Source organism: Lissotriton helveticus, chromosome 4_1 (genome assembly GCF_964261635.1).
Source record: "Lissotriton helveticus chromosome 4_1, aLisHel1.1, whole genome shotgun sequence".
In the NCBI taxonomy this organism is placed as follows: Eukaryota; Metazoa; Chordata; class Amphibia; order Caudata; family Salamandridae; genus Lissotriton; species Lissotriton helveticus.
The window spans coordinates 74,815,680-74,829,448 of record NC_136063.1 but is presented as its reverse complement, the minus strand read 5'-3'; the positions used below and the strand labels follow the sequence as shown (position 1 = coordinate 74,829,448).

The following is a 13,769-nucleotide window of genomic DNA, read 5'->3' as shown; positions in this document are numbered from 1 at the left end:
CTATGGAAGGTTCAGCTCAGGGCCTGCACCCACAGGCTGCATCCTGGGGAGGTCAACGAGCATTCAGAGAAGGCACTGATGGGTGCCATGCCAAGCGCCCTGTTGGACTCCAACAACTGCTACTGCATTACTACTTAAACTATAAATATAATCGCAGTGCACCTATATACCAGTACTGAGACATTCACAGAGCTCTCCTGTTGCACCTCTGCACTGCACCGGCCACCTGTTACCCACTACTGGGACATCAACAGACGTCTCATGGCACTGCTCTGTACTGACATGTCTGAGGCGCTGATGTACAAGTACTGACACACTGTCAGGGCTCCCATGATGCACCTCTATCCTGTCTGTCAACATGTACTGATATTCAAGTACTGACTTATCCACAGAGCTCTCACAGTGCATCTCTGTCCTGACATGTCTAATGCACTGATATACAAGTACTGAGGCATTCACAGGGCTCCCATGATGCACCTCTATTCTATCTGTCATCATGTACTGATATTCATGTCCTGAGCCATTCACAAGACTCTTACAGTGCATCTCTGTCCTGAGATATTTTACGCATTGATACCTCCACTGTTCTTTTCAATCTAACTAATAGATTCACATGTCCACAGCTCAAATTCATTTAATATTTCCCTATACTAATTCCCCACTATTCCTGTTTGGGTTCCGGGGTAGCGTGCTACTAGCTGAAAAGCGCTTCAACACCTCATCAGGGGTATCGAGTGCAATATAAATGCAAATCCTTCCCTCTTCTTTCCCTCCACTGTCCTTTTTCAACCCAAATAACAAACTCACATCTCCACCGCTCAAATTAATTTCGTATTTCCCTATATTAATTCACCACTAATCCTCTTTGGGGTCCGGAATAGGGTACAACTCGCCAAAAAGCACTTTGACGCCTTGTCAGAGGTAGTAAGCGCTATATATAAACAATTACAATCACAAGTACTGGGAGATTCGCTGGGCTCCCATGATGCACCTCTCTGCTGGCCTGCAGCATGCACCACTATCCCAAGAGGTGGTATAATGAAGAACTAGCTGGACTCAAACCTAAGATGTGCCAGTGTTAGAGGAAGTGGAGAACAGCTCACGCTCCAGGTCTAATGACTGAGTGCCCTCAGCAGGCCACCATCTGCCAACAGACTGGAACAGCAAAAACTGGGGGGGGGGGGGTCTAGGACTTACGTGTTTGCAGAACCACTCAGTGACTTAAGTTAAAATTAAAATCCCTTTTTAATGTGACATCAAAAATTGATTTTTAAATTGGCTTTTGATTTGTAATTTGTAATTGTTTTCTTTTTCCTAAATGTATTCCTATTCTGCACCTGTGATTGTTGCAAGCATGAGTGTAGACCTGAGTAACACGGAGAGCCTCAGCATGGCAGAACTGTGAAGGATGTGCAAGGACAGAGGGCTAAAGCAGGGCGGGGAGTCCAAGAAGGAGAACTCTCAGATTGCCCTCAGGACTTGAGACAAAGTACGTCTGTAGCAATCCACCCCACATGAGCAAGAGGAGGAGAAAGAGATAGGAGAGGAGAATCAAGTTGACATTGAGGGGTCTATAGTGATGACTTCAGATTTCGGTGATGATGGTGGCGTCGACAGTAACGTGCCTAAAAGAGGTAAGATAATTCACATCCCCAAAGACCTGGTGCCTAGCTGGGTGGTGAGGGGTGAGTGGTGAGGGGTGAGGGGTGAGTGGTTTACAGCATATGAGGTGGCCCTGCTTATGCACAGAGTCTCAGAGGAGGGCGGTTTGTCAGTGAAAGCATATGTATCATAACAACAATTATATCTAGGAGTCAAAGACGAAGAAACTCACTGTGAAAATAAAGCCTCAACATGGAAAAACAATAAGTGTGTTAGCTAAAGGTGAAGACCCAAGTATGCACCCAAGTGTGACATCAATATATGTGAGCTAAGGCTCGAGGGCATGGGTACATTTTCCCATCAGTAGCCGCTCTGTACCGCCCTTGTTGACATCATTTGGGTTCTCCTTGCCCAGGAGACAAAGAAAAACAGCCTATTGATGTTATTTAGGCTGCTCCAAAACCTTTGATGTGATGTAATGTCAGTACTAGGTCTTATAGATGATGTTTTAAGTATAAGTGGCGACTGAAAAAAGCAGTGCAAGAATGAAAAGTGTGAGTGAAAAATCAATTAAAATTGGATAATACTGAGTAGATGTGAGACTTTAATTTTTCTTCTCAGTTTTCCAAATCTAAAAGGTAAAGTGCAAAAACAGATTTACATAATATCTGTGAGCAATGATGGTCGACATGTTTCAGCATTATGATGGTATAGTACCAATGCTTTCTTCAGGACCCGATGTTAGCTACTGCTAGAATAAAGTGAAGTTAAAATGTCACCTGCAAAATCCAAGTCAAATAGATCCACCACAAACTTTTGTCATATCATGTTGAGGAGACGAACACACAGGAGAAAACATAAAAATAAATACATATTAGCATATTTGCGGACTAGTACACAGTACCATGATGTTATCAAAGCGTAAAACATCATGTGTCGGTATGTTTTTAATACCACTAAGTAACTGCAGTTACACTACTGCAGAATATCATAGCCACTCACCCATTAGTAGTGGTGATGGCGCTTCACCCCACCTGGCTGCAGCTCAGGTATAGAGGAGCACCGCTCTGCAAAAGAATAAGGAGACATTCGAAAAACAAGAGTAGGTTGAGCTATAATTGAACATTATGTTTTCTTATTGAAAGGATGTTTTCGAATTGTAGACTTCAACTCGATTCGTCTAGTCAATTTGTGAGTCAATAAACTTCTTGAGAATATGGTATATATGCCCCACTAGCTGATATATATTGTTTACCCGAGATTGCTATTAAGCATGAACAACCTTTCACTAATAGACTCAGATTATGTTTGTCCATTAGCGCGGACAATAAAGTTTAGTTTACACCATCACTCTCTCCTGACTCATTATGGCTTATGAAAAATTAAAAATTAAAATGATCAGGCAGATCGTGTTTCAATTAAACCAGTTTGTAGCAACCACACTGGTTATTTATCAGAAAACAGCAATTTTGGCAGTGGACAGCGTTTTCTCGTGTAACTATAAGCAGCAAGCCGTTTTGAACGTATAAGTAGCGATAATAAACATGGTTACGCTGTTAAAGGTTGTCCCAATAGTCGGTCACCAAAACAAAAGTATAGCCTGTAAGCGCGTGTAAGGAAAGCACTCAGACACTAGAAATATTACTATCACGCCATTTGTTTTGTAAAACAGACACTCACACGTCGCTTGTTTTCTAAGCGCGTGTACAGCAGACACTCACACGTTTAGCGATATTGCTCTGACACCTCCTGATAAACAAATGGTGTCCATTCCGGCTTACCTGCCTGTCGGTGTCTCCGGACCGGCTTCTGTGCTGTCTGGGGAGGCAACGAACGGACGCATTGCCACCATTTTTAATCCCGATGTGTCCGTGCACGTGACTGTGCTCATGTGACACCGGGCAATCTGGGTAATGTAGTTCTTTGAAATCGAAAATCTCGCAGATAAAGCTATTTCTGCCGGTTTTATGCCATAATTTCATATTTAGAGCCTCATTTCGATTTATGCATAATCAGAAAGGGTCTACATTTATTATCACACCACTTTCAGAAGAAGTTTTTTAAAACGCATTCGGCGGGAAATTCAAGTTGGAGGTGTACAAAGCCTCTAGGTTGGTCTTATATATCAATTATTGGACTATAGTGAAAGTCAGGCAGTATGGTGCATGAACCTTCTTGTACAGTCTACAATGGCAACATATCAAATTCAAAAGCCATATTGAAGAACAAGAGCAAGAAATTAAAAAATGTAGTGGGATCTTATAGTCTCAAACAAAATCGTTACATATGTTTGCGGGTAGGTTGCTAAAGTCACGTGTTTTTGTCATCTACATGATACAGTATACATGTGCCTTTACTGGCAAATCTGTTGTTGTTGCACCACAGAGTAGGGACCCTCTCTGGTCCTAAATTTAGGCTGAGAAATGAGCATCTCAACTGGTTCAAGTTTAGAGCGACATCCAAGGTATAGGTTCATTTAGAACCTCCTTGTCGCTATTCAACTTGTACACCCACTTCTGTTCTTTCTTAAACAGAAATCTACTGACATCAGGGCAATGTTCAGGTAACAGAGGCTGTTCTAATACAGTCCAAACAAAATCATTGGGACTGTGGCCGACTTCAAGGAAATGAGATGTCAAACGAGTCGCTTGCTTGCGACATCGCACAGTACTCTTGTGCTCCAAGATTCTTGTCCTTATTTTCCTTGTTGTCATGCCAACGTACCGCTTCTTACAAGGGCACGTGATTAAATAAATAAGATTGTCACTGTTACAGTTCGTAAATCGGCGCTGTTGCCAGGGTCTGTTGGTGCCTATATCAACAACTACTGATTTACACGTTTGTGGGCATACCGAGCAGGTCCCACAGGGGTGGTGTCCCTGTACTGGCGGCAGGTCCCATAACGTGCCAACTTGTCTATGTACCTACGTTTTTGGTCTGGTATGGACCAGTTGGTCTTTCAGGTTCTGTCCTCTTTTAAATGCAAACAGGGGCATGGGAATGTTATCACTATATGTGTTTAAAATGGACCAATGTTTACGGATGATCTTTTGAACCAGATTCGACCTAGTATTAAAGGTATTAACAAACATGATTCTGTTTGACTTCTCTTTGGGTGTAGTCACTTCGAGAAGGACTTCTCGGTTATTATTTGATGCCCGCTTTTTTGACTGACGGATTATTTTCCGTGGATATTTCTTTTCTTGAATTTGCTCCTCTAATTTTTAAGAGTGTATCGAGAATGCTTCTTTAATGCTTCACTCACACTTTTCATTCTTGCACTGCTTTTTTCAGTCGCCTCTTATACTTAAAACATCATCTATAAGACCTATTACTGACATTACATCACATCAAAGGTTTTGGAGCATCCTAAATAACATCAATAGGCTGTTTTTCTTTGTCTCCTGGGCAAGGAGAACCCAAATGATGTCAACAAGGGCGGTACAGAGCGGCTACTGATGGGAAAATTTACCCATGCCCTCGAGCCTTAGCTCACATATATTGATGTCACACGTGGGTGCATACTTGGGCCTTCACCTTTAGCTAACACACTTATTGTTTTTCCATGTTGAGGCTTTATTTTCACAGTGAGTTTCTTCGTCTTTGACTCCTAGATATAATTGTTGTTATGATATTTAAGTTGGGGCATATATCTAGCTTGGGTCGTTAAACCAGCCCTTGGACCCTCTTTTCTAATTGAGGTTGTTGATATGTGAAAGCATATGCCCATTGTGGGGTGTAATCCCTTACTGGCCCTTGAAGTAGGCGCCAGATGTAGTGTGCCCCAAGAAGGAAGGTCTTATGCCCTTATGACTCCATTTAGTCTGACTCTGGAGCAGTATCACCTGAAGTACAATCAGCTCGGTGGTCTACATTTGTAGAGCGACAGAGATACAGCCAGCTGTGCGTTCTGCATGTGCAGAGAGACAGAGATACAGCCAGCTGTGCGTTCTGCATGGGCAGAGTGACAGAGATACAGCCAGCTGTGCGTTCTGCATGGGCAGAGAGACAGAGATACAGCCAGCTGTGCGTTCTGCATGTGCAGAGTGACAGACATACAGCCAGCTGTGCGTTCTGCATGTGCAGAGTGACAGAGATACAGCCAGCTGTGCGTTCTGCATGGGCAGAGAGACAGAGATACAGCCAGCTCTGCGTTCTGCATGTGCAGAGTGACATAGATACAGCCAGCTGTGCTTTCTGCATGGGCAGAGAGACAGAGATACAGCCAGCTGTGCATTCTGCATGGGCAGAGAGACAGAGATACAGCCAGCTGTGCGTTCTGCATGGACAGAGAGACAGAGATACAGCCAGCTGTGCGTTCTGCATGGGCAGAGAGACAGAGATGCAGCCAGCTGTGCGTTCTGCATGTGCAGAGTGACAGACATACAGCCAGCTGTGCGTTCTGCATGTGCAGAGTGACAGAGATACAGCCAGCTGTGCGTTCTGCATGGGCAGAGAGACGGAGATACAGCCAGCTCTGCGTTCTGCATGTGCAGAGTGACATAGATACAGCCAGCTGTGCTTTCTGCATGGGCAGAGAGACAGAGATACAGCCAGCTGTGCGTTCTGCATGGGCAGAGAGACAGAGATACAGCCAGCTGCGCGTTCTGCATGGGCAGAGAGACAGAGATACAGCCAGCTGTGCATTCTGCATGGGCAGAGAGACGGAGATACAGCCAGCTGTGCGTTCTGCATGTGCAGAGAGACAGAGATACAGCCAGCTGTGCGTTCTGCATGGGCAGAGAGACAGAGATACAGCCAGCTGTGCGTTCTGCATGTGCAGAGCGACAGAGATACAGCCAGCTGTGCGTTCTGCATGGGCAGAGAGACAGAGATACAGCCAGCTGTATGGTGGGCATGTGCAGAGAGACAGAGATACAGCCAGCTGTATGGTGGGAATGTGCAAAGAGACAGAGATACAGCCAGCTGTGCGTTCTGCATGTGCAGAGTGATATAGATACAGCCAGCTGTGCGTTCTGCATGGGCAGAGAGACAGAGATACAGCCAGCTGTGCGTTCTGCATGGGCAGAGAGACATAGATACAGCCAGCTGTGCGTTCTGCATGTGCAGAGTGACAGAGATACAGCCAGCTGTGCATTCTGCATGTGCAGAGAGACAGAGATACAGCCAGCTGTGCGTTCTGCATGGGCAGAGAGACAGAGATACAGCCAGCTGTGCGTTCTGCATGTGCAGAGTGACATAGATACAGCCAGCTGTGCGTTCTGCATGGGCAGAGAGACAGAGATACAGCCAGCTGTGCGTTCTGCATGTGCAGAGTGACATAGATACAGCCAGCTGTGCTTTCTGCATGGGCAGAGAGACAGAGATACAGCCAGCTGTGCGTTCTGCATGTGCAGAGTGACAGACATACAGCCAGCTGTGCTTTCTGCATGGGCAGAGAGACAGAGATACAGGCAGCTGTGCGTTCTGCATGTGCAGAGTGACAGACATACAGCCAGCTGTGCGTTCTGCATGTGCAGAGTGACAGAGATACAGCCAGCTGTGCATTCTGCATGGGCAGAGAGACAGAGATACAGCCAGCTCTGCGTTCTGCATGTGCAGAGTGACATAGATACAGCCAGCTGTGCTTTCTGCATGGGCAGAGAGACAGAGATACAGCCAGCTGTGCGTTCTGCATGGGCAGAGAGACAGACATACAGCCAGCTGTGCGTTCTGCATGGGCAGAGAGACAGATACAGCCAGTTGTGTGTTCTGCATGTGCAGAGAGACAGAGATACAGCCAGCTGTGCGTTCTGCATGGGCAGAGAGACAGAGATACAGCCAGTTGTGCGTTCTGCATGTGCAGAGCGACAGAGATACAGCCAGCTGTGCGTTCTGCATGGGCAGAGAGACAGAGATACAGCCAGCTGTATGGTGGGCATGTGCAGAGAGATAGAGATACAGCCAGCTGTGCGTTCTGCATGTGCAGAGTGACATAGATACAGCCAGCTGTGTGTTCAGCATGGGCAGAGAGACAGAGATACAGCCAGCTGTGCGTTCTGCATGGGCAGAGAGACATAGATACAGCCAGCTGTGCGTTCTGAAGGTGCAGAGTAACAGACATACAGCCAGCTGTGCGTTCTGCATGTGCAGAGTGACAGAGATACAGCCAGCCGTGCATTCTGCATGTGCAGAGAGACAGAGATACAGCCAGCTGTGCGTTCTGCATGGGCAGAGAGACAGAGATACAGCCAGCTGTGCGTTCTGCATGGGCAGATAGACAGAGATACAGCCAGCTGTGCGTTCTGCATGTGCAGAGCGACAGAGATACAGCCAGCTGTGCGTTCTGCATGTGCAGAGCGACAGAGATACAGCCAGCTGTGCGTTCTGCATGTGCAGAGCGACATAGATACAGCCAGCTGTGCGTTCTGCATGGGCAGAGAGACAGAGATACAGCCAGCTGTGCGTTCTGCATGGGCTGAGAGACAGCGATACAGCCAGCTGTGCGTACTGCATGTGCAGAGCAAGAGATACAGCCAGCTGTGCGTTCTGCATGGGCTGAGAGACAGCGATACAGCCAGCTGTGCGTTCTGCATGTGCAGAGTGACATAGATACAGCCAGCTGTGCGTTCTGCATGTGCAGAGTGACATAGATACAGCCAGCTGTGCGTTCTGCATGGGCAGAGAGACAGAGATACAGCCAGCTGTGCGTTCTGCATGTGCAGAGAGACAGAGATACAGCCAGCTGTGCGTTCTGCATGTGCAAAGCGACAGGGATACAGCCAGCTGTATGGTGGGCATGTGCAGAGAGACAGAGATACAGCCTGCTGTGCGTTCTGCATGTGCAGAGCGACAGAGATACAGCCAGCTGTGCGTTCTGCATGGGCAGAGAGACAGAGATACAGCCAGCTGTGCAGTCTGCATGTGCAGAGAGACAGAGATACAGCCAGCTGTGCAGTCGGCATGTGTAGAGGGACAGATACAGCCAGCTGTGCAGTCGGCATGTGCAGAGAGACAGAGATACAGCCAGCTGTGCAGTCGGCATGTGCAGAGGGACAGAGATACAGCCAGCTGTGCGTTCTGCATGGGCAGAGAGACAGAGATACAGCCAGCTGTGCGTTCTGCATGTGCAGAGCGACAGAGATACAGCCAGCTGTGCGTTCTGCATGGGCAGAGAGACAGAGATACAGCCAGCTGTATGGTGGGCATGTGCAGAGAGACAGAGATACAGCCAGCTGTGGGTTCTGCATGTGCAGAGAGACAGAGAAACAGCCAGCTGTGCGTTCTGCATGTGCAGAGAGACAGAGAAACAGCCAGCTGTGCGTTCTGCATGGGCAGAGAGACAGAGATACAGCCAGCTGTGCAGTCTGCATGTGCAGAGAGACAGAGATACAGCCAGCTGTGCAGTCGGCATGTGTAGAGGGACAGATACAGCCAGCTGTGCAGTCGGCATGTGCAGAGAGACAGAGATACAGCCAGCTGTGCAGTCGGCATGTGTAGAGGGACAGATAAAGCCAGCTGTGCAGTGGGCATATGCAGAGGGACAGTGATACAGCCAGCTGTGCAGTCGGCATGTGTAGAGGGACAGAGATACAGCCAGCTGTGCGTTCTGCATGGGCAGAGAGATAGAGATACAGCCAGCTGTGCGTTCTGCATGGGCAGAGAGACAGAGATACAGCCAGCTGTGCGTTCTGCATGGGCAGAGAGACAGAGATACAGCCAGCTGTGTGTTCTGCATGTGCAGAGAGACAGAGATACAGCCAGCTGTGCGTTCTGCATGGGCAGAGAGACAGAGATACAGCCAGCTGTGCGTTCTGCATGTGCAGAGAGACAGAGATACAGCCAGCTGTGCGTTCTGCATGTGCAGAGTGACAGAGATACAGCCAGCTGTGCGTTCTGCATGGGCAGAGAGACAGAGATACAGCCAGCTGTGCGTTCTGCATGTGCAGAGTGACAGAGATACAGCCAGCTGTGCGTTCTGCATGTGCAGAGAGACAGAGATACAGCCAGCTGTGCGTTCTGCATGGGCAGAGAGACAGAGATACAGCCAGCTGTGCGTTCTGCATGGGCAGAGAGACATAGATACAGCCAGCTGTGCGTTCTGAAGGTGCAGAGTAACAGACATACAGCCAGCTGTGCGTTCTGCATGTGCAGAGTGACAGAGATACAGCCAGCTGTGCATTCTGCATGTGCAGAGAGACAGAGATACAGCCAGCTGTGCGTTCTGCATGTGCTGAGAGACAGAGATACAGCCAGCTGTGCGTTCTGCATGGGCAGAGAGACAGAGATACAGCCAGCTGTGCGTTCTGCATGTGCAGAGCGACAGAGATACAGCCAGCTGTGCGTTCTGCATGTGCAGAGCGACAGAGATACAGCCAGCTGTGCGTTCTGCATGTGCAGAGCGACAGAGATACAGCCAGCTGTGCGTTCTGCATATGCAGAGGGACAGAGATACAGCCAGCTGTGCATTCTGCATGTGCTGAGAGACAGAGATACAGCCAGCTGTGCGTTCTGCATGGGCAGAGAGACAGAGATACAGCCAGCTGTGCGTTCTGCATGGGCAGAGAGACAGAGATACAGCCAGCTCTGTGTTCTGCATGGGCAGAGAGACAGAGATACAGCAAGCTGTGCGTTCTGCATGTGCAGAGCGACAGAGATACAGCCAGCTGTGCGTTCTGCATGTGCAGAGCGACAGAGATACAGCCAGCTGTGCGTTCTGCATATGCAGAGGGACAGTGGTACAGCCAGCTGTGCAGTCGGCATGTGTAGAGGGACAGAGATACAGCCAGCTGTGCGTTCTGCATGTGCAGAGCGACAGAGATACAGCCAGCTGTGCGTTCTGCATATGCAGAGGGACAGAGATACAGCCAGCTGTGCGTTCTGCATGTGCAGAGGGACAGAGATACAGCCAGCTGTGCGTTCTGCATATGCAGAGGGACAGAGATACAGCCAGCTGTGCGTTCTGCATATGCAGAGGGACAGTGGTACAGCCAGCTGTGCAGTCGGCATGTGTAGAGGGACAGATACAGCCAGCTGTGTAGTCTGTGGGCCCAATTCACAGAACTAACTTAAGACAAAATCGTACTACTTAAGTTACGATTTTGTCTTAAGTCAGTCTTATAATGCGCTCAAAGGGAGCAGCTCGCTCAACAGCTGGTGCCAGCGTGGGGGTCCCACTGATGCCCCAAATCCAATAGAACACAAATGTACGCTGCACGCCAGTGGCATCAGTTTTCAGTCTTCATTACTCAAAAGAATCGTGCGTGCACACACACACACGCCCACATACACACATACTTACCTTAAATACACTTACCTTGTGTTATAAAGGCATGCACGGTAAATTTAAATGCATGGCAAAGGAAAAGCGTGGTAAATTATGCATGGTAAATTTATATGCATGGTAAATGCGCCTGCCCGAGGCCACGCAGTGGCCATTGAGAGGGCGGGCCAATAGTCACGGAGGGCTGACCCGCCCCCAGGAAGTTGTTAGCCTCCCCTCCTCACTGGTTTGAGGAGGCGGCTGGACGCGAGTCTCGTCCGGGGGCGGCAGGGAGGGGCCTCCGTGGGTACTTAGGTTGCCGCACCACGTTGGAGGGCCTCTTTGCCGCCCCGGACGCCATCGGTTCTCTTCGGGACACTCTTTTTAAGGTGAGCAAGGCCTTGCCCGGCCTATAATTCCCCCCCCTTCCCCTCCGCCTGCTCCTCCTTGAGTCGCGAGCCTGGCGAGGCGGCCCATTACGCGTGGGCTGCTGTGGGGGGGGACGTCCGGTTCCCGATGTGGTCTCCGTCCTTGCCCCCCCCCTCACGGCGGGTGGGGTTTAGCGGGCCGGCCGGTATTTTCGTCGGTCCCGGAGTGCCCCCATGCGGGCTACCCGGTGCGTTGGCCGATCCTCGCCCTACCTCTGTGGTGGCGCTTTCTTCCCCTCTCCGACCCCCCCCCCGCCTTAACTGCGTGCGGTGGGGGGGCCAACTTTTGCAGTGGTTTTCCTTCCTTTCAGGGGCGGCAAACGACGCGGCGACGAGACCAATGAGCTATAGCTCAAAGGAAAGTCTCGTACCTTTGGTGTGTACAGCCCTCACAGACCAGGGTTCGAATCCTGCCAATGCTGTAGAATTATCCCAAGGTGGGAAAATTTCAAAGGTTTTATTTCCCCCCTCCCGCACTCTCTCGCTGGGTGCGGGCGAGACCGGTTAGCCCACGAGGCCGTCTGGCTGGCCATTGGGGGTGATGTGCCTCCCTCCCCCCCCCCCTCTCCTATATCCTTTGTGAGCCGGGCAGCTCGACTGGCCCTCAGTTGGGTCCCATAGGAGGGAGAATGTCTTCCGCTGGCGGGTTGCCGCCTGTACCAGAGTGCGAGGGGACTAGGTGTCAGCACATGTGCTGGGCGCATACTATTGTCGCGGCCCGGGCCTTGAGCTTGCCGTCTTCGTCACTCAGGCAGTGACCGTGAGTGGACTCTGATGGTCCCTAGAAATCCCGTCTCCCCCCCCCCCCCCATTGCCCCCGTGTGGGCCTCAATTGAACGCCGCGCTTCGTTGAAGTGCAGCTTGTCGACAGTGTCGTGTATCTTTGGGGGCTTTGCGATTGTGTCTATTTTGTGAGGAGATGGTTGGTAAAGGGGGTCACCGAGCATAATCTTGGCGGGGCAACGCTAAACATTCCTGGAACCGCATTGTTCTGTGTAGGTGGGGGATGTGTGCCGACAGCCATACTGTAATTGGAAATTGCTGGACATTGTATGCATGTTATTGATTATTTCATTTATGGTATTGTTTACATGCGATGGCTTATCCTATTGATATATACCACGTATGGTGGGCGGTTATTTTGTGTGGGGCAGGTAATCTTTGACGTTCTCTGGCCTGTTATGCTTGCTGAAACCGAGTATTTTGTTGCATAACCTAGCACCCCCCCCTCCCCTGTTGCTTGCCATGTGGTGGGCGGTCTCGGTGTGTGATGTCGCCATGTCCGGGTTTGCGTGCCGTTTAAGATTTTGTTTCGGCAGGGGATTTGTTTATCACGCTTTGCACGTGGCGGACAGCCATTGGGGTCAGTAGTGTATGCTGTCTCCCGTGCTGATGTCGCAGGCCGGATATCGGCAATTCCTTTGGTACCTGTGCGACTACCATTCCCCGCTTTATTGTCACGTCAGGCTAGCTCAGTCGGTGGAGCATGAGACCCTTAATCTCAGGGCCATAGGTGCGAGCCCCACGTTGGGTGAAAACAAGTAATTTTTCACAGCTACATTTCCACACCCCCATGCTCCGGTGCCACTACGGGACCCGGCGGCATTGAGCATCGGGCCCCGGAATCGATGGGAGTCGCGGCTATGACGCCGCTATTCATGTTCTTGTGAACACGTAAATGATTGTCTTTAATTGGTGGTGTGTGGCGCGATGGGTTAAGCCTGGTTCACCTGCCGGGTGCGGCTGGGTGTTCGGCGGCTGGTTGCACGGGCAGCCGGGTGTCGTAATATCGGTAGCTGGTCGGGTGGGTTGGCTACACTGCAGGTGGTCGCTGCTTCAGGCCTCATGCAGCAGTATCAGTTGGTGGGGACGCTTTCAAGCAGCAAGGTCGTTTCTGTAGTGTAGTGGTCATCATGTTCGCTTAACACGCGAAAGGTCCCCGGTTCGAGACCTGGCAGTAACACTGAGCGTTGGCTGCTTTCAATGTGCCATTTCTTCACGATTGCAGGCTCAGATCGCTTCCTGTTTGCCCGTTCCGCACCCCCGGCGCCTCGCGGTGCCAAGCAGCTTCTACCCCCCTTCCGGGAGGTCAGTATACTGGCGAAGCAGGAGGGGCAGGTTCAGGAGGGAGCCCTGTGCATGAGATTTGAGTGCATTGATGCAATCGCTCGGTGGCCACAAAAAGAGGTGTTTTATGCAGATTTACAAGTGTCATGGCGTTGGCAGCAGGAGGGATATGCCTTTCCGTGCGCCATGGTTTAATGGGGCCCATATTTAATCCAGTGCGATGGATAAGCCTTACGGGCGCTAATTTGTTCATTGCAGGTCTGATTTAATTTACACGTGGCATTAGATGTGAGCGCGGGGGTTCAGCACATTACGCGCGTAAATGTGTGGGAGCATAGTATCATCGGGCCATAATACCTCGCGGCCCACTTGTGTTAATTCTTCATGTAACGCGTTGCGTGGCATTTTCAGCGCGAGGGGTAAGCATATTCTGTGCACAGTTTAGTTTGTGTCGTTCATATTTACAAGGA

At 49.8% G+C, this 13,769-nt stretch overlaps 1 non-coding gene across 1 annotated transcript; it reads left to right on the top strand.

The window, feature by feature from the left end:
- The first annotated feature begins 13,122 nt into the window (after positions 1-13,122).
- TRNAV-AAC (transfer RNA valine (anticodon AAC)) lies at positions 13,123-13,195 on the top strand. The gene has a single exon. It is a non-coding gene; the product is annotated as a tRNA-Val (tRNA).
- Positions 13,196-13,769: the final 574 nt, after the last annotated feature.